General features: G+C 37.3%; 1 protein-coding gene across 1 annotated transcript in view; it reads right to left on the bottom strand.

The window, feature by feature from the left end:
• Positions 1-20,021, bottom strand: part of LOC127622221 (leucine-rich repeat transmembrane protein FLRT2-like) — a 40,303-nt gene extending 20,282 nt beyond the window's left edge. The window contains exon 1 of the mRNA XM_052096241.1: positions 19,878-20,021. The gene's annotated coding sequence lies outside the window, so the exon portion shown is untranslated. The remainder of the gene's footprint in view (positions 1-19,877) is intronic.
• Between the last annotated feature and the right edge of the window lie 1,622 nt (positions 20,022-21,643).

The following is a 21,643-nucleotide window of genomic DNA, read 5'->3' as shown; positions in this document are numbered from 1 at the left end:
CAATCCCACACTAGTCTTAACAGGCTAATCTCTTTTGCTAAGTTTTGGCGAAAATAAAAGCCTTTTTGACAGCATATAATTACAAATGGGACAGTGTCAGGTAGCTCTTTCCCTAGTCCCTTCACACATATATACACACTCTTTCACTTCCAAGCAATTATGTCCTTTTGGTCTTGTCAATGCAGCCATTTTTTTTCTGCACAGCATAGTTAACAGTACCACTCATGCAGCAGAAAGGCCAATTGCACAATTACTCTCTGGCCAACACACTCTGACCTTTGCAGAGGTGAGCTGTCTTGACTTGGATGCAGGCTGATGGTCCACGCAGAGTTTGGTTCAGCACTAGGGAGATAATTGCTTTAATAGCACAATACTGTCTAGAGTCCAATACCACCGTATTAACAACACCCTATCCACTGCACACACATACTGTACACACACTCTAATTACTTAGCAGTTCTCAACAAAAACAAATGCTCGGACACTAAAATGATGTACTATACAGAGGAGCTTTGACAGAGGGGCTTAAAGGGATATTCAACCAAAATAACCATATACTCACCCCCATGTTATTCCAAACTGGTATGACCTTTTCTTTCCTGGAGTACAAAATGAGATGCAGAATGTTAGCATCAGTCACCTTTCAAATTCATTAGAAACAAAACATGCTGTTAGCATGTGTGACATGAAGAGAGGAATCATGCAAACTCTTGAGTGCTCTCTTCTCCTTGTGATGTTCATAGACTGTATCTGGCAAATGACCCATCAGGTGAGTCAACTCCTTAACTGGATGACCTGTGAATCTTTTTTTATCCAGCCGTCCGATTGATTTTGATGAAACCACTGCGCTGCATGTTACATTAGAGCACAGAGCAAAACTCTGCAGTGAATTTAACAAGACTCATTAATGAGTTTAAGAACACTCAGTGGTGGAGCTTATGATGCCAGATTATCTTTTTCTGTGTAATTCTGTCTCCCACAATTTGTATAGAAACAACGGACTTGAGCGATCCGACGGCAAGGCTGTCCTGGGGGTTTTCGTAGGCGTGCATGGACTGCTTGTGTTTAGAGTGTTGGCGCTGTTGTGCACAGGGTTAGAGTGCAGGTTTTTTGTTGTTTTTTTTTTTTTGTTCTGGGGGATGTTTGGATTTTGATGGTTGCACTAATGTTGGAATGTGGTAATTTTGTTTTTGAGACAAAATCTATTTTTTCTTATATGTCAAAATGTCAAATTGTTAATATGAGTTGATTGTCTCTCTCCACGTGGAATGTGGATGGTTGGGGCACCCCATAAAAAGAAGGAAGGTTATTTCTCTTCTTAAGCATAAGAAATATGATATAGTGTTTCTTCAAGAAATGCATCTTTCTCTGCAGGAAGCTGAAAATTTGGGAAGATATGGGGTGGGCATTTTTTTATAGTGCTGGCTCGAGTAAGAGCAGGGGAATTAGCAATGAGCAAGTAAGCATCTACAATTCAAATGACTCAAATAGAGTAAAGATAAATTATGAAGATTCATTATTGTTTTAGCTGAAATTCAGGGACAAAGTCATATTTTGGCTAATATTTATGCACCTAACATTGATGATCAGTGCTTTTTTATAGATCTTGAAGAGATGTTGCAAGCCGCTGACACCCCTCATGATATAATAATGGGAGGAGACTTTAATATTTTTATGGACTTTTTCTATGATTGATCATAGTGAAGCACAAGTGTGTAAGCCCCCTAGGGCAACATGGACACTTCACAGAATGTGTAAAAATCTTGGTCTTACAGATATTTGGAGACTTTTGAACACATCTGGTACGGACTATACATTTTTTCATCAGTCCATAAGATTTACTCTAGAATGTATTTTTTTTTATAGCTAAGTCTCTCATTTCATCTGTTGTTGATTGCTCAATTGGAAACATTTTAGTCTCAGATCATGCCCTAGTGCATTTAGAGGTGTTGCCAAATACGGTGAAAATTAAATCATATAGTTGGCGCTTTAATGTATCCCTTTTGCAAAATCCTAAATTCTAACAAATGCTAAAGGCTGAAATCAATGTCTATATGGAGACCAACTTGTCCTCAGTATCCTCTGTCGGTGTGGGTTGGGAGACACTTGAGGTGGTTCTTAGGGGCCGGATCATACAGTATGCCTCATTCACCAAAAATCCAAAGCGCAATAACTTGTGGAATTGCAAGGGAATTTTAAAAGTGCAGAGGCAGAGCTGAAGTGCTGAATGTTGTCTAATGGCCTCAGGGAATTGATCTAATTGAAATACAGATAAAATACTATTTTGTCATGGAAGGTGGAGTTTTTTGGCTCTTCAGGGCAAGACAAGGCAGGGAAACTTCTGGTTAGATATATAAAACTGAGAGTCTTTTTCTACCATTCCCTCAGTGAAATCTGCTGGTGGTGAAATATTTACTCATTGATATTAATAATGCTTTTAAAGAGGATATTGGAAACTTTGTGGAATCATTAGAACCTCCTAAACTGACGAATGAGCAAAATAATTCTCTTGATTCTGAGATAACCTTGGAGGAGCTTGGCGAGGTAATTAAGGAATAGCCTGCAGGCAAGGCTCCGGCTGCATGTCACTGAATGTTAGATCTTATTTCCCCATTATTGTTCTGCTTTCCCTGGAACCATTAGTAGTTGTGATAAGAAAGGAGGATGATGTTCCAGGGGTGGTGGCAGGAGGTGTGGTGCATAAGCTTTTGCTTTACGCAGATGATATTTTATTATTGGTCTCCGACCCTACTAGATCTATGACTTGCTTCCACAGAATTATTCATTCCTTTTTCTACATTCCCAGAATACAGAGTTAATTGGTCTAAATCCAAAGCTTTGGCTCTGACCGTAATGGCTTTTCAGCCGGGTGCCTTCCAGTGGCCGAAACAGGACATTAAGTATTTGGGTATTTTATTCCCAGCAAATTTGTGTGATTTATAAAATTTTGACCCTTTATTAAAAAAGGTTTTCGAGCGATGTCGGCAGGTGGGCTTCATTACATTTGTCTATGATTGGGAAGTTAAATGTTATTAAAATAAATTATATTCCAAAATTCAACTACCTGCTACAATCTCTCCTTATAGATGTTCCCTTCTTTTACTTCAAGCAATTTGATGGTATTCATTTGGAATGGTAAACGTCCCAGATTACATTTCAGAAAATTGCATAGGCCGATTGACCAAGGTGGACTAGGCTTACCCAAGATTTTGTTTTATTGTTATGCATTCATTCTCAGACATTTGGCTCATTGGTTGCTTCTACCTGAGAGAGCCCCACCCAGGTTCTTAACCCATTTCACCAATGCAAAGTCATTCTATCAAACTAACCGGAGAAGTTACACCCCATTATCTCGCATTTGCACGTGGTATGGACAAAAGTGTCTAGAGTGTTTAATTCTGACATTTATTTAAATGTTGCTTCGAGCATATTGCTGAACCCAAAGTTATGTTTTAATAAGTCCCCTTTCTACTGTACAGAGTGGATTGCGATGGAGGTTAATATGCTTGGTGACCTATATTATAGTAGAGTGTTGAGATCCTTTGAAAATATCGTTCAACATTTTAGGATTCCCAGGTCTCAAATCTACGGGTATTTACAGCTGCGCCACCTGCTTTGTACTATTTTTGGGAGTAGCATACAAACCCCTAAAGCGGCAGACACTCTGGGAGTAGTGATTGATGCCTCATGACCTTTTCCAAAAGCAGTAGTGTATTACTCCCTGCTAATTCAGAGTCTGGGGGCCGGAGCTTCAACTTTAATCAAGAGATTATGGGAGAAAGATTTAAACTTTGTAATGGAGGAGGGCGTGTGGGCTAGGATTGTGAAAAACATAAAATCTACATCTAGAGATGCAAGGGTGTGCCTTATACAATTTAAGATTTTACATAGATTCTATTGGACCCCCAGATTGTATAGGCTTGGTCTTAAAGAAGATGGGGACACAACCCATGTATTTTGGTGGTGTGTTAAGATCCAATTTTGGTTGAGGGTTCAGAGTTTTATGTGTGACGTCTTGGGGGACTCAAATTTCATTTTGCCCCAGACTCTGTATTTTAGGTGATGGGGTGGTCATTAATATAGGGAATAAGTACCCACAAAATTGGGTCCTAGCCAGTGTTATGATTGACAGATAGATCATCCTTAGGGGATGGAAGTCGGCTAGAGCACCCTCAATTCAGGAGTGGTGCACAGAGATGGCCAGTGTTGTGGCATTTGAGGGTAGGTTGATGCTAGTCAACCAGGAGTTGTTTGATAAAAATGGGGCAGAGAGAGACTTATTGTTTTAAATGTGTGTGATTATTATTTTATTTGTGTGTGTATATATATATATATATATATATATATATATATATATATATATATATATATATATATATATGAAGGTCCTTGCCCAATCAAAATGGCAGTGGAGACGAATGGCCCTTTGTTCTATGATCAAAGGTGAGACATTGAACTCAGTTTCTCAGAAGTCCTTTACAGTTTCACAGCTGGATGTTAAGTCCCGCCCATGGACCTAATCTCAAACGTCATTGGTCAAAAAGCGGGCTATGACCGACGATGTCATTTTGTCAACAAAACTAGTGGACAGAGGCAAAAGCAGCCTCTCTGCGCCCAGCTTCTAAGCCAGTGGTTTAAAGAGACACGTAGCTACACATACAAAGGAGTTTCCGGGATTGGGAGGGGGGAAGGGAAATAATGGGGTTTAAGGTGGATAACGGTTGACTCTGTACATGTATGTTTTGCTTTGTTATGTGTCATGTTTGAAGATCAACCAATAAAAATGTGAATCTGAAATATATAATGAAAGTAAATAGTGACTGAGACTGTCATTCTAATGTCTCCTTTCATGTTTGGCAGTCAGGTTTGCAACAACATTATGGAGTGTAAATGATGAAAGAATTACTTTTTTGTGTGTGTGTGTGAACTATCACTTTAATGTCCTAACCATTACACACTAAACATATCTCAATGTGAATTTGGTGACAGTAGGCCAAAAGTTCTGCTGCTGAACTTGGTCTGTGATTACCAAAGTGTTGATGAGGTGAAATGTCCACAGGGTGACGCCAAAAGTGAGTTGTATTTTATGTTGTAAATGATAAAACACAGTCGAAAGAATGCATATTTTTAAACATATGCCTTAACCCAAACTCCAACCTCAAACCTAACTGTCAGTGGAGTGAAAATAAAAATTTTGAGCAGAAATGCATCCTCAGAATCATGTTCACCATGTTTTTGTGAATGTGATTACTTGATGGTTCCCATTGGGACTACTGGCATAGCCAAAGGAGGGTCTGGTTGGGCTGCCATTACCCATTAGGCATTCAGGCCCTCCCAATAATTGTCTTATGCCCCTGTTCCACCAACAGCCAAAAGCTTACTAGCCTCAAACCATGACCGGCTAATATCAGAGGCTGTTGGGCGGGATGATGTCAGCACAGCTAAAAAAAATAAAATAAAAAAAAACTAGATCACTCTTATTATAAAACCTGTTGCGGCAATGAGACACGCATACATTTGATAGCATTATGTATCGTGCAACAGCTACAACCGCTTTATTTTCACTGGCTAATAACATATTTGTAACAAATGTCATGTATGTGAATTGACTTCTATGAACTGTATTAAATATATACCTGTATTTAAAAAAAACTTCTGACCTGTTCATCAAAACCAGATATAGTTGATATATGATTCTAAATTAAATAAGTTTACAGATCATTTCTCTTGGCCCACCCTCCCAAATATTTCTGGCTGTCACAACATGGGACTAGAACCTTTGCCTCCACAGTGAAAGATGAACATGTTTTAATTTATGCAAATGTGTCTGATGTGGATGGTTGTTGTCAGTAATTCGCCAGAATGGGGTCCATTTCAGGGTACATGAATTTTCAGAAGCAGCATGTCAATATACAGATTTGACAGGGATGCTTAATTCATGCTAAGATTGCAATAAATAGCAGCTGTTTAACCTTCGGATTCTGTTTACACTTTTGTTCTAAAGAACACCATTCAAGTTGTGTGTATTAGCTTGTTAATTTAATTACAGGATCAATTCTTGACCTTTGCAGAAGACCTCTATGGTCTCTATTTATCTTATTGTTATTCCTGATTGTTTTTATTGTTGCCTTACAAAAATTGGTAATTACTGTTATCAGGTACACTATCACCTATTTGGCATCTTACAAAGCCCATAAAACCAAGCTATACATTTTATAACAATTTGAAACAATTTTGGTTTTGTTGTGTTGCTTGGGCATAATGCTCAATTGAGGTATAAAAATGAAATGATTGAGATTACGTTTATACATAGGTTGGCGGCTTGGCAGCAGTAACGCCCACAGTTTCAGGGGTTGCAGTGCATATTTCTCTTGAAAAGGCTGAGAGATTTTCATTTGAAAAGCGTGTGACGGGGCATCATAAATCACATGATATACTTCATGGTTCTGGAATGGCAAAGCAAGATTTAACTAATTCCGTCCCTTAGGGGGAAATGTGGTGTGTGCTTTGGTGAAAGGTGAACAAATTACTTGTTGTCAGAGTACAGTTTTCTTAGAATGTTTGTATCCCTGGTTAAGGGTACTGTAACTGACATATGATTGTTATGAGTAATCACATTTTACCAGAACTGCATACATAACATTTACTGTGAGGATGAAATTTTGCACTTGAGGCAATAACGGTCCTCTTTCTTGCTTTTGGATCTTTCTGTTTTATGTTTTCAGCATTTATTTTTCAAAAAGCTAGAAACAGTGTTATTTCATTGTAGTTTATTTTCCTTGTATTTTATAATTCAGAGATGACAGCACAAAAGCGCAGTACAAAAGGCTAGTTCACTGCGTGCGCAAAAACACTGGTACTCTGTTCCCTACAAACATTAGTGCTGACATATTCCCTTAGAGCGGCTCGTTTTGGCATGTCCCTTGAAAAGCTCTCCTTTACTATTTCTCATCTTCCCCCACAAGCCACTTAAGTTTTTTTTTTTTTTTTTTTTTTTACAGTATTTCTTTTAGCTTTTGGTTATATCTCAACCAAGAATCTCAATATACACAAGCCCCCTGTGTAGTGTCTGTAGAGTTAAGGGTAGACATTTTTACATTTCATAAGCTTTAAATTCTCCACACCACTTCTTATTTGCAGTGGACTTCTCTGTGCATAGATACACAACTCCAATCACACTAACACAGGACTTGGCGTGTATGTATACTAAGCTTCTAGTTTGAGAATTATTATTTTTTTTTTAATGAAATGAACAAGTTTGATTCAAGACAAAAAAATTATTTGACATGTCTGACTCAACCTACCATTACGTTACAAAACTATTTTTAAGTGTTAGGTCCGGTGGACATATAGATCTTTAAGGTAATAATTGCTGGTTACCACTTTTTATAGAGATAAGACACTATATTATAATACTTTTCCAGAAGAAAAAGAAAAAGAAAAAGTATGCACTCTGTAAACAGAGAATAAAGGTAGCATATGTTGTTTGTGCCACTGACAAGATTCCACAAAAGATAAGTCTTTTCATTGTACAATTAATGTATGTATAAATGTGTTCATATTTATAATGGGATTCAGAATGTGCACTGTGCTGATGTTTGCTTCATTTCAAGGAAAATGTCAAGCGCCTTGATTTTCTGGGTCCAAAATGCAAATTTACGACTTAATTTGCAGCCTTCATTGTGTGCCACCGTTGCTATGTTTCAAGAAAACATGTCTACACAGAATTTCAACAAGCAATAACAGAGATTCATATCATTTACTTGAGCAGATCTTGATTGAATGCATGTAGTCAGTTTTTAAGGATGCATGTTCAGCTGTATCAGACTGCTTGTCTAATCCGCACATGGCAGATCGCTCGGTTTGTTTACAGACTTGAGTGGGATGGGTTCTTTTCAATTTTCCCTTTTTCTGTTAGTCAATTTTCCCCCTGCAGTTTAAACAACATCAAAGACTTTTTGACATTGCAACATATGGGATATGAATAAGCATCAGAAAGCATGGTTCTGAGTACTTTTCACTCTCAAAGTTGTTAGGGAAACTCAAAACGGAAGCATGTGATCTTATTACTATTCATAAAAAATTAACTGGTCTTCCTGAGAGCGATCCGTGATAAAACTGTTTTACTGCAGCAGAACTCTCTATATTTCTTTTAGTTAGCATGATGTGTTTATAAAACTAAAATACTTGACCACAGTAATAGTTTACGCTTGTGTTATAGTGTCCGTTTTATTGGAAGTTAGTCTAGAGGTCCAAGTCAAAAACAGCCAAAATCAATCATGTCACTATTGCTCTGGATTTTCAGCTAATCAATCTGATTGGAAAACCACTGCTCATTGGGAGAATGAAGGAGAACCAGACTAATCTACAAGTTAAAGCTCTGGATACACTACTACTAATACTCGTATCACTATTTCCAATATTGTAGAATATTTGTTGTCATTTTAACAAAACTATTCAGTCTGATTTCATGAAATTTAAGTGAAAATGGCACCATTTTTCCAAACCAAAAATACATGCTTTATTACACGTTTGACTGCATTTTCACAGTGAAATGTCCAGCAGGAGGCGCCAAAAGTGAATGAAATGATGTTGTAAATAGATGTGGTTTTTAAGGAAATATTAGATGGATATTTTAATGAGTAAATGTGCATGAAAAGCACATTTACTGAAGCAATCACGTAATTTCGTTCCTGTTCCATGGCACTTTTGCTTCACTTTCACTGTGTTTCGAGCATCCTTGGCTGGGCTTGAGGCTCTATCTCCAAGTCCGAAGTCCAACACTCTATCAGGTAAGCTTATCATATTGGAATAAATGTGTAAATATAGGTTGGTCTGTAATACAAGTGTTAAAATGTACAGTTTCTCAAATGAAACTTGCTATAATAACATAGCAGGTTGTGAGTAATAGAGCAAAACACAAGTGTATATAAAGTAAAAAACAGCCATAGTACCCATGATTTGTGTGAAAGTTAAAAAACACACAGTTGTTGTAGCACCGCTAGTGTTAATTGTTACCAGGAATCTGCTGCGAAATGTAGAAAATAATACGTAAAACTCAGTTTGCAAACATGTAGTTATATTCAATGAGACTAGGTTGAAGCTATTGAATATTTGTAATGCTTCTTCAAAAAAAGCCAATGGTTGAAGATTTCAATTTCCATAAAATGCTTTGCCTTATACAGCTAAACATGTTTACCTATATAATGTTTATAATTTAGAACACATCCTATAAATCAGATTAAGCTCGAACAGAACACATTCTGAAATTCAGGCACAGCAGGAACACATTTTTGAAAATGTAACTCTGATCCGAGTGTTTCCACGTGGTGTCTGCAGGACAATCTCTCTGATAGAACAATGTTATCCTGGGTCGCCAGACGTAGTGCTACTCTTTGAAGCTGGTTGTTGCAGTATGGTGTTGGTAAGTCTATACACCCCAGAGACATTGGACTGGCTCTATGCCGTTGTCATCCTAATATTGTTTGGGTATAAAAAAAGGTGGTAACAGCTTTTTGGAACTGACACTATGACACGGAATACGAGATTGGACTGTTGCCACATCGACTGAAACCCACCGGCGTTGCACAGAGCCAACACAAACTGACTCTCTGCTCGTGGAATCTCTCAATTTGCCACAATAGATTGCAGTAGGAAACAATTGCAAGGCAATGTGCTGAGGATATGAAATCGAAGCCTTCACCCTGAAAGGAGCGCCTGCCATCACGAGGAGGATCACAGCCAAGCTATGCAATCCTACCACTGCCCAGCTGAACAAACGCTGCCACAACGCTTCTTCACAGCAGGCCTCACTCTCAAGCAAACAAACCAAGGAAAAATGACAGACCACACCATAAGGGATACTGATCTTGGCACATTTTCATCTAAATAGGCTTAAGATCTTAGTCCAGAGGTTCTCAAAGTGTGGTGCAGTCCACCCCGCAGGTGGTACGTGGCACAACTCTGGAAATTCAATATTAAAATTATTAAAATATGTTCATTTTATATTTAATTGGTGGTATGTTTTATTTCTAAATTCTATTTTATGTACAATTTAACTTGCTTTCTACACCTAAAACTATATTCTTATTTTTGCATTGCAGGGTATGCAAAGGTAAGATGCCAACCATACTTAAGCTGCAAGCTGGCATGGATGAAATTATTAGTCTGTACATCACAATTTTATTATGTGTGCTAAAAAGAGATAAAGGCAAAAAAACAAAAACAAAAAACAAACTGAGGTGAATGAAGAATCAGGAAGATATCCTTCTGTTTGCCCTAAATGTTTGAGTTTGAGTGTTTGATTTCCAGAAAGAGAGCTGCACTAAATTCAGCTCTCAATTTGGAGCATGATAACATAACTCAAAGACTTTACTATACCAAAATTATTTTTATGTGACCGAAATATAAAAAAAAAAATACTTGAATTATGACTAAAAATAATATTTTAAATTACCCAATTTATCCCATGAAATCGAGAAAAAAAAGAAAAAGAAAATTGTTGGTATCGGATCGAAAAGAAAATAAGTGGCATCACCCATCTCTATGTGTTTATTATTTACTGGAAAGTCAACAGACCTATGAGGGTCTTGCAGCCCCTTGATTGATCTTAACTACAAGAATATTTTAGGGTAGGAATCAAAATATGGCATTTTGTCACTCACTGACTGTCCTTATGCTTGTACTCAAAGAGAGGTCAATTTTCTCAATGCTGAAACAACTTGGATGTCCTGTTTTGATCAGTGGTTGTACTTGTCCTAAAAAAGTAGAAAAACCACTGATTTATCCAATTTACCATTTGAAATTCTCTTCTAACACATGCGAGTCAAAAAGTAAAGGATCAAACCAGCACTTTTCACTGTTTGCACAATGTGAACATTTCACCAAAGCTGTGTTAACTGCCTGTGCTTAAACTTGAATTTGTTTTCAATTAGTGTCCCACTGCCCGGGAGTTAGTCCTGAAAGCAGGCCAGTCACTTGGTTCTGTTCAAACTGCAGGTGGCATCAGTGATGAGCATTACAGCCCCACAACCCTCGTCATGCTGAGCTTAACCCAGACATAACTGGATAAAGTTATGTCTGGCTGTCTGCACTACAAGTGGAAACCAAAACTAAATCTATTACAACTTCAACCCAAGACCATGAGCAGACAGAACCAGATATACTATTCCACGACGTGGACGCGACGGTCCTTTCTAAGTAATCTGATCTCCATGTGGTTTTCTTCTCCTACATCTCCACTGGAACTGTGCCGTGGTCTCTGGTTGCGTCAGTCAACTTGAAAAACGCAAAGTGTACCTCCCAACCTAGTCAGTTGTATGTGAACAGCTGATTCTGGTCAACATGTGGTCACTGAGAGCTGTGCGCATGTGTTTTATTAGGTGACAGACAAATAAATTGTATCAGAAACAATGTGTGGGAAGACATACTCTGGCCTTAAGCTGCTGTCATCTTGACTCATGTTTCACAAGGGTTTCAGTGTCAATGTTAAAAAGAAATCTACAAAAAAATCCTTAATATTCTCCATATGCCCTTGTGAGAACAACATCTTGGGTATGCGGTGGTCTTTTTTCTCAGCCTTGATCAAAACAATATCTACCTCAATATGCGAGCTCTTGTCTTTGATTATTTGTCTTGGATTAGACTAACAACAAAAATATATGAATAGCCCTCCTTTGACACGCTGTATCCTTTGATGAGATTTGTTATTCCGACAGCTGCCTGCTCTGTTCCAGAAAAATGTGTGTTTTTTTGTTAGCCCCTAAAAAACCTCCCCGTGAAGCAGTTGTTGAGAATAAAAAATGTTCTCCCTTCAAGACTGAGGACGAAAGGAATAGAAAAGGGAATCAAAAGGAATACGTATTCAGAGAACCACCTAATTAGAGAGCTGCTTTAGCAGAGAAAAGGTCTTAGGTGATAGAGATGCACTGATTTTACCTTCAACTTAATTCTAAAGGCTCATCAAAACCTGCAGACCTACAGTATACAAGCTGAACCAGTGGAGTGCATCGTGTTTGAGAAGAAATATGCCTGCTTTCACCAGCACTCCCGCTGGTCAGCATGATCAGAGGTTGCCAAGAACAGCAGTGGCCCACATCCACACCCTCCATTCAGGGCAGTGTCCAAGCACACTATACCCAATGCACAGAATGGGGTGAGAGGATCAGCTTGCCTATGGACCCTACGAAGTTCAGGTCAACAGCTGAGCGTGGTATTGTAATTTGGTCTGTTAAAATGAAACCCAGAGTGCACAGGTGATAGCCACAGAGGTTGAATAAGCCAGACCCAACTTCAGCTGGAACTTATCCCATTTTGTCATAATATACACATACAATCACTAAAACATATATATTGACTCTTTGGCATGATTTAAAAGAGAGAGAGAGATAATAACAGGAATTAAAGTCACATTGCTGTGAGTTCACAATTTCTGCACAAAGATTCACTTACCACCCACAATGTGGTATAATATGGATGAGTGGATCCTAAAGAATTGATACTTCCAATACTGGTGTTGTATCAAAAATATCGATCCTCACACAAAAATATTGATTAAAATTTTTAACTTGGGATATTATTTGCTTACCATATACATGAACAATAATCATAAGCTTCAAAGTTAAATAAAAAGGTTTAGGCCATATCAGCAAATATTTGTGGAAGATGGGAACTATTCCTTCTTCCACTCATCTTAACATGCATGATGAATGACACAAGCAGACAAGCGCTTGCTCTGTCACAAGTCTCATTCAAACAGGAGGGATCAGTGCCTTGTAGAGGTAATGAGAGAAAATCAGAGAAACAGCTTCTGGAGTAAATTCACACTAAAATAACAACATATATAAAGGTGACATTTCTTATAAGTTTGTGTGTAATATTTTGTTAATAAGTAATTAAAAAACTGTTAACCATGGTTTTACTTTGTAGTAGCCATGTTTTTTGGGGGCAGAAAACATGATTTTACTACAATAATATTGTAGTAGGTTCCATGGTTAAACTATAGTTACTGTAGTGAAACCATGGTTCATTTTTGTATGGGTAAACAAAACAGAAGTCTAATAATTTTCTGTTTAGGCTCACAAATGTACATTTACACAATAAAACAGCTTTTATATGATTACTGATATTTCCAGAGTCTTCATATCAGATTATTGCTCATGACTGTATACCTATGTTTCAAAATTACTATTAATTTCTTTAGGAGTAAACTTGTTCAGGTTAAAATGTCCCAATAACTCAGATCATACAATTGTGTAGAGCTGCTGTTGTGAGAGCAGCTGTACATTTAGTTGACTGAGTGTGCACAGAGACGCGCAAACCAAGCACACTCTTCCAGAACGTCCTCTGTAGCACTGTGAAGTATAATTAATTGGTTCGTTCTGATATTTCATTGAAACAAGCAAAATTATTCACGGGCTTCCCAGTGCCATTTGTGAGGACACACTGTACTGTAGAAGAGAATGCTTAAAACAAATGAACATCTGTGCCTGATGCACGTACTAAGCTTGCACATGCACATCTACTCAAAATAAAATTAAGTGCTATAATTTTGATCTAATTAAAATCATATTTGTAACACAAGTAACAACAGAACAGAAGCAAGAATTGGATAGTTATAAAGAGGTTTTTTTATGTCAAAAAATATAGAAATGTGAATAAGTGAGTATAATATTTTGTATAAGACACTGTTCCATTATAAGTGTTCTTTGTGAGTGAAATACCCTATCTATTATTTACATGTAGGGCCTAAACAAGCGTACCATAGAGCACAGATTATAATTAAAACTTGCATAATATTAAGTGTACAATATACAGATTATGCATAGTGGCAATCTAGGAGCTTCTAGACCCTTTTTAAATTATTACAGCAATGCGACCCCCGGCAACTTCTATGAGGTGAGCTACCGCAGAAGCAAATCACATTGATTAAGTGTGTATATATAGGTGAGTCTGTAATCAAAAATCAAATAACGCATTATGGTAAAATATTTAGAGATCATAACATTAACATTGTGGTATTAGAGCCCACGAAAACAGGCAGTGAACAGAATGTTATTAAAAACAGATGCTTTTGTACATTTTCTACAGTGAACATGGCAGTAGTAAATCATGAATTGATGACCGAGTGATGCAACGCATTATAACCTTGATATATATCCAGGTGAGAAGTGTAGTTGAACACACTTTCATGTTTTAAAGAGGCCATTAAGGTGCCTGGATCACAGTGGTGAAGCGATACTATACAGTAACAGTAAAGTATGTCAGATAGTTGCCGTCTGCTGCATCCTCCACAACCAAGCATTCAGATCCGACCTGCAAGATTGCAGAAAATTGCTCTCAGCACTAATTTTGTGGGTGCATTTACACTGTTATCTTGTTTGCATAATTAATTTAATGAATTGGACGCTAAAACAATGCAGACAGCACATGCAATTCAATGGCGCTCTTAGCCGCTCATATCATTCTTTACAACAAAAAGATTGCTCCATTCATGTTTCTGCCTTTTTCTCTGAATATAAGCATAGCTGATATAAACTCAACTGTTACAATGTCAATTTATGTCAATATATGAAATGTGTATTTAATGTGTTTTGCCTTTGCAGGCCAGTATACAGTAGAATATTTTTCTGTTGCCTGCTGAACAAAATCCCAGACTTCACATAAAAAATACAAATAAATACAAAAACATTCTATCATCTATATCTGAGTCTTCACCAATTCCAGAAGCAGATGAAAAAAATACTGAGAGCTCATATATGAGAGGAAGAATCAGCAGCTATATTATATTTGAGACGAGCTGAAACTGACATTCCATCTATTTTCCCTAATTTCTCTCGCTGTCTTCGACCATGCAGGCATGTATTTTTTTGGGGGGTTTTCTCCACTGTGTGTTATTCATGTAGATGTATTACCCTGGAGAGACTCACCAGTGTTTTTGATTGAAATCAAGAAAAAAAAAACAGCATCAATACTGATAATACATTATTTATTTTTATATTAGTAGTATTATTATTATTACAAAATAATCTGAAGTACCTTTAATATCATCAGAATTAATATTCTCTAAAGATCTCTGAAGCCATACCTTTTCATTTAATTTCTTCCTAAGCGTTAACTTTTCCAAATTTTTAGTCAGATGAAGTTGGTAATATAATAAAATGCCCAATCCCCACCCTCCCCTTTTCACTTTAATGTGAGTAATGATTACCCTCTGATAGTTTGAATTAGTTTTCTCTCTCTGATCTGTGGTATTACAAAATTCATTTGGAATATGCAAATGTACCTCTTGTAATGATCCTAATCTCTCTTCTCTTGGAAAATAAAAATAAAAAATAACACAGCAGCTGTCCTCATTTCCCATTACATGAGAAATACAGCCAAACTGCTGTGTATTCTAAAACAAAGCTCATTTTTGTGATAGTTCAGCATTAAGAGGAATAACAAGTCAAGCGGCACAAGACCTGTCAGTTGTAATGATTGATGGTTGTTGAGGAGCAAGCATAGCTGACTTAATTAAATGAATACCCTACCCCACGCTTTAACTTAATTACATTAGCCCTCTTTCCACCGTGTTTGTTTTTTTCTTTTTTTGCGGGAGGGATCGGCGGTCATCTTAACATCTAAATGGTGTATTTGGGGGGGGGGGGGCGACACTCCCTTAGAAGTCTAAGACTATTTATGGTGGTTCTTTAGAACAGTCCTGTGCTTGTACTGGCATTTTGTGATGTGACATCGCCTTCTGCACTCCGCATATGTGAGCCGTGCCTTCAGGCCAGGTCCCGCTTCACAAAACATCTGATTCATGAACTGTGTTCTGCACTCCCCGCACTGATCTGACCACACATGCGAGGAGACTCACAGGCTGCAGTAGCTGCTGAACGGCAGTCTGACGTGCAAAGCACCATAGCTGAGATACGTATTAAGATGATAACAAAGAAGTTGACCTGTTTCTGCCACGTCAAAGCACTGAAAATACTATTAAAGAGAGTCTGAATTAGTGAACTTTCTAATTCGTCCAAAAAAAATATTTAATATACAATCATTTTTGTCAAGCACAATGCTTGGACTTGTAGACTGTCACTTAATAAATGCTGCTGATGACATTTTCATACAGGTTTTCTGATGAAGCTGTGCATTTATTCTTCACAATACATATGGTATACTGGTAACACTTCACATTAATATTCCCTTTGTTAAGGGTTTATAAATGGGTTTGTTAATGACTAATAAGTCATTTACAAATGTATTATAAATCATTAATATGTGGTTATAACAACATAAATAAAATAGGCAACTTTCATGGAATACTTGCCAAATTGTGAGCATTTTAATTTACTGTACATGTTATAAATGCTTATTAAATACACTTATTCATACTTATATTTATCAAAAAACATAAAACGCACTTAAGTCATGATTTGTCACAATATAGCAAAAATAGACCTTTGTAGTGAGATTTAAAGGAGAGACTGTCACTTTGCTACAATCAACTTTGTTTTTTTATACTAGGTACTGTATGTCTACTCACTTGTTTTGTTACTTTTCTTTGTCACGTTAATGCCCAAAGAATGAAGCAACTCCAAGTGGTGTCCCAACTTGCCTAGATCTAGTAACCTAAAAACAATTTTCAGGTCTTTTAACCATACTAAACTTCATGCACATAGGAACTTATAGGGGGTTGCACACTGGACGACACGGCTCATTCTCAAATTCAAAAAAGCATGTATGCATACCACCGTCACTGCTCGGACCAACTACAACTATTAGACCCAAATCATTATCAAAGGACATTGCCTTTATCCATGACTGGATGATACATTGTATAGAAGTATCTTTCATATAGCCTACAAAGTGTTTTTTAGTAATACGTCTTTTTGTGGTTTGACAGCTTAAATGAAGGATATCCTAGGCTAAATATACAGACATTAGATAGTAAACCTCCATTTCTAACTGTTCAGTTTTCTGTTCTCAACGTTGGACTGCCAACCGCACTGAACCACATTGATGCATCTTTGTGCGATACCTGTGACTTGATCTAAAGGCAGCGTGACGCTTTTCGTCCAATGTGCGAACCAGCTTAATGTTAGCAACTCGTTAATAGTGTTGAATAGGTATTATTAAGCATTTATAATGTGGGGTAAAATGCCTCACTATTTGGCAAGTATTGTGTTATAACTGCAAATCAAATTATCAGTTGTTTATAATGCATTTGTAAATGACTTATAAGTCAGTAATGAACCGTGTTATAAACCCTTAACAAAGGGAACATTAATGTAAAGTACTAACGATAAATTCATGTTGGTAATATGTAAGCCCAAATGGAATCTGCTGATTTTTATTTATTTTTGTAGTGTCTATTTACACTAAGTGCAAATAGCCATCTTGTTTGCATAGGCTATTTTCACTAACAACACCCACCACTGTTCAGACCAAACTCATGACAGCCATGACAGATTTAACTGGGGTCAACTGCTGATCAAATGAAGGCGGGCATATTTGAATTTTTCGCAAATGGGCAGAAACATTAAACTGGTTAACGGGTTAGACATTTAGTGGATTAAGAGATTGGATAACTAAGTGACTATTTCGCCAATAGTCAGTTGGAAACTCAGGATTTTACGACAAACTGTGCCACCATCTGGAGCTGTAGTAGCTCTGGGTGTGACGACGGTATGTGTATGTGTTGTCACGCTGGAGATCCGAGTTCAAATCTCACCCCTTGACATACTTTTTCTCATGTCTCTACTCTTAATATTTACTATGTCCTACTTATAGTAATAAATAAAAGAGATTCTTTGCAAGGATTTGATCCATATAAAATTAACCTTGGTTTAACTGTAGTAATATTGTTTTAACCATGTGTTTTGGTGGAAACTATATAGTTCGGATGTACTTACCATGGTGTTACTACAGTAGCATGTTGTTAATAGTGGTTAATAATAACCATGTTTAATTTAGTTGTTAATATGATTTTACTAGAAAAAATGCCATGGTGATACTATGGTTACTGTAGTAAAACCATGGTTAATTTTTGTAAGGTAGGGTTAAGGGTAGGGGTTGGTGTAGGGTGTCAGTGATGCCACTATACTGTATATTAATATTTAAACAGGGGTGTAAGTTTATCTGCCACTATTTGCACTAGCGCAAAGAAGATGCTTTTTTTATTTTTACACTTTCACTTACAGTGAAAATAGCCTCTGCTTTTTGTTCTCCTTTCATTTTCTGCACTGATTTTATGGGACAATCTGTGGTATTCTGCAGAATTGATATAAACATGGTAAAACAGAGCTCAGATTACCACACTCATTGGTATCTGACAGCATAAACAGAGCAGCCAAAATATTTAATAAATGAACACGCAATTAATGAATAGCATTTGTCAGAGAATAAAACCATATTTTCATATTTTTGTCATTGTTTTAAATAATGTAAACATTGCTTAATATCTTGGGAACTCTGGACCAACCTGCAAACTCAGCAACTCTAAATGTGAGAGAATGGCATTCCCCAGACTAAATCACTTGCATTTTTCCTGATGAGCCAAATGGGTGCCCTACTTTAAAGCAGTTACACCAGTAATTTTCCAAATTAGCAAAATGAAAGAAATCTATTCCTAGCTTTCTTCAGTCCCTCTCTTCCTCTTGTTACATCATTGTGTATAATCTCAGCCTTTTTGAAACTGTATCACATGTATTCATAGGCATTTGTGTACATGCACTTTTATTATGTTTGGATAGACACCGAAACGCACAATATCTACATATTGGCAGAATCTAAAACGTGAAAATGTCCTTATTTACAACTTTAGAGAAATCTCTACAAATCTTCTTATGACTGATCAGAACTGAGAGTGGCAGAGCCTTTGTGAGGGAACGCCACAGTCGACTGAGATAAATACTCAGACACAATCCTATAGAGAGACTCTCATTTATAACGGGGAAACCTTTTTAATGGAAAAAGTATTTATTAAGGAAATCCAGATGGGACTTATAAAAGTAAAGGCATTTGCACTCTATGTATGGCTAAATTTCATTATCATGAAAGATCAACAATTATGAAATAGACAGAAAGTGATACTCTGTTGGTTACAGTGTAACAGATTTGTGTTTCACTCATTTACTAGTGTGTGCTGTCAAAATAGTCCCAACCAGTCTAGAAATCACACATAACAGAATGAATCCGTGATAAGTTAAAATGAGGTAAATGTGTTTACTGTGATACTGTTAAACATCAAAAATTACAAATCTCATTTATTATAAATTGAGGAAAATCAACAGATTAATTTCATAAATATTCTATAAACCTAATAGTTGTTCATTCATAAAGTTTGTGTTTTTGATTCAGTCTGTACTTAGATTTTGTAAGTTTCAGTGTCTAAATGTAAGAAAATCTACATATTTTAGAACTGTACATACATATACAAAATTCGAACTAGATCACGTGGCAGATGCATACTTAAGCAGGTTCACACATCTTCACACTTATTTTGTGTGAAAACAAGTGCTAACTGGTAGAAAACAGTACAGTATAAAACAGTCAATGTTCTGGAAAAAAAGACATGAAGATGGCTAAATAATTCATTAAAGTTAATCCAATTATACTGCCATGAATTAGATTTTAAAAAGCCTGTCCACACTCACAGCATCAGTTCGCTGTTAATTACACAGTCCTGCCATTACTGTTTACATTTAAACTTTTCATCTTCATGACATACTCTGTAATTGGCAAAATTAGTTTTGAAATTCAGACATTCAGAGAAGATGCTTTTCAATGCATCAAAGAAACCATAAAAACTTTTGCATTCTCCCTCTTTCTGTCTTCCTCTCCCTCTCTTTCTATCCATGTTATCAGTTGTTCATTAAACGAAAGCCACTTACTTCCACCAGAGCGTCTCTGTCAGAGCATGTCAGAGGGGCTAGTGGAGCCTTCTGGAGTTACGTATATTTTAGATACCAATTCCAGCAGGAGGGAATAAAACTCATCAACTTTAAAGAAGAGGCTACCAAGTAAGATGTATGCTGTCAGTCCTGAGAATGAGGCAGCGAGTCCAACTGACAAGTGTATACTTCTGTGTTTCCTGAAGATTTAACTGTATGTAACTTCTTCAGGAGCTGACTCTTCCACTTTCCAACCTGTCTTTTGTTTCTACATTCCATCTCTCGCGCACTCTCTTTCTTGTGTTTTTTTTATTTTTTTTCCTCAGAGTTATTTTGTAAGTCCACGCCTGTCGATGAGCTCACTGGGTCAGGCTCATGTTTCAGTCTCGTACAGGAATTCGGAGGGCTGGCAGATTCTGAAAGTGTGGCTGAGAGAGGAGGTAAGGAGAAGCAGCAGGTCATGGGGTCGCATCCCGCAGAACAAAGCGGGAGTTATAGGGGTGAGGAGTCAGGCATGCCGCAGGATGTCAGAGCTAAGGGCGAATGAATCAGGCCTTAAGCCAGGGAGTGTGAGAGGATTCAGCAAGAAACCACTATTCTCTTGTGTGACGACGGGCATCAGTCTACAAGTAATATAGTTGACATAGCACAATGTTCATTAACTTTTTCTTTAACATCAATATTTTAGGTTAGAATCTACATATATCTTGGTGTATCTTTAACTTCAGGCACTTTTAGCATGGTGGAACTCTAGAGTAATATTTTTTTTCACATTCTCAATGATTTTATATTTGTTAACTAGTAATGTCCAATGGTGTATGTACATGCATCACATTTGATTCATGCCATTTTTGTAATTTCTTTTTCTAAAAATCATGAAAATTTACACCACAGTGTAATTTCAATGGTGATATAAAATAATGTTTTATTGTTTTTGAGACAAGATGGCCACCTCCTATGTTTTGCTAGGGCTAATTTAACAGCTAACATTTTATGTATCCTAATTACACAACTAAAATATAATTTTACACTTCTTTTTGTGGAATTTAGCAAAACATCATCTTGATTGGAAATTATGCTGTGATGAGGAGTCAGGCATGGCCGCCGCTGAATCAGCTGATCAGCAGATCAGCAGGAGAGACAGCGCATCTTGGAACCGGCGAGCAAGTTCTTCTCTCTCTCCTCTCTCTCTCTCTCTCTGCTCACCCTTTCCCTCTCCTCACTCCTCCCGTCACCTCTCCCCCCATGTTCATTGGTGGCAGGGTGGGCCACCGGCAGACAGAACAGCCAGAAGGGCAGTGCCCCCCCTCCCCCCAGAGATGGGGGGGAGTTATTCAGATCGGTGGTGCCCTGGCCTGACTCAGGTGGAGGAGGAGTTTGACGAGGAGGAGGGCGTGGCCAGGCTGTGATGGAGCACGTCCAGTGTTAAAGCAGCAGATGCTGGTTTGACTGAGAGAGATGCATGTGGCTGCATTGCATATGTGTCTGTTGTGTTTTACATTAAACCTTACGTTTATTGTTCAGCCGGTTCCCGTCTCCTCCTTGCCCGTCCCTTAACTTTTACAGTCGCCTAATAAAAATACTGTATTTATCTTGAAGTTTTCTCCAAACATCACTTGTCTCACATCTGACAGCATGCTGATCACTGACACTTTTGTTGACATGGTTAAAAACACGTAAAAAAAGAAATAATTAACGTGGTAATCCAGTGTGAATAATTATATATAAAATAAATGCCAATTAATGCAAATAATCATTGCTCCAGA

Source organism: Xyrauchen texanus, chromosome 28, assembly GCF_025860055.1.
Source record: "Xyrauchen texanus isolate HMW12.3.18 chromosome 28, RBS_HiC_50CHRs, whole genome shotgun sequence".
In the NCBI taxonomy this organism is placed as follows: Eukaryota; Metazoa; Chordata; class Actinopteri; order Cypriniformes; family Catostomidae; genus Xyrauchen; species Xyrauchen texanus.
This window is presented reverse-complemented; position numbering and strand designations above follow the sequence as displayed.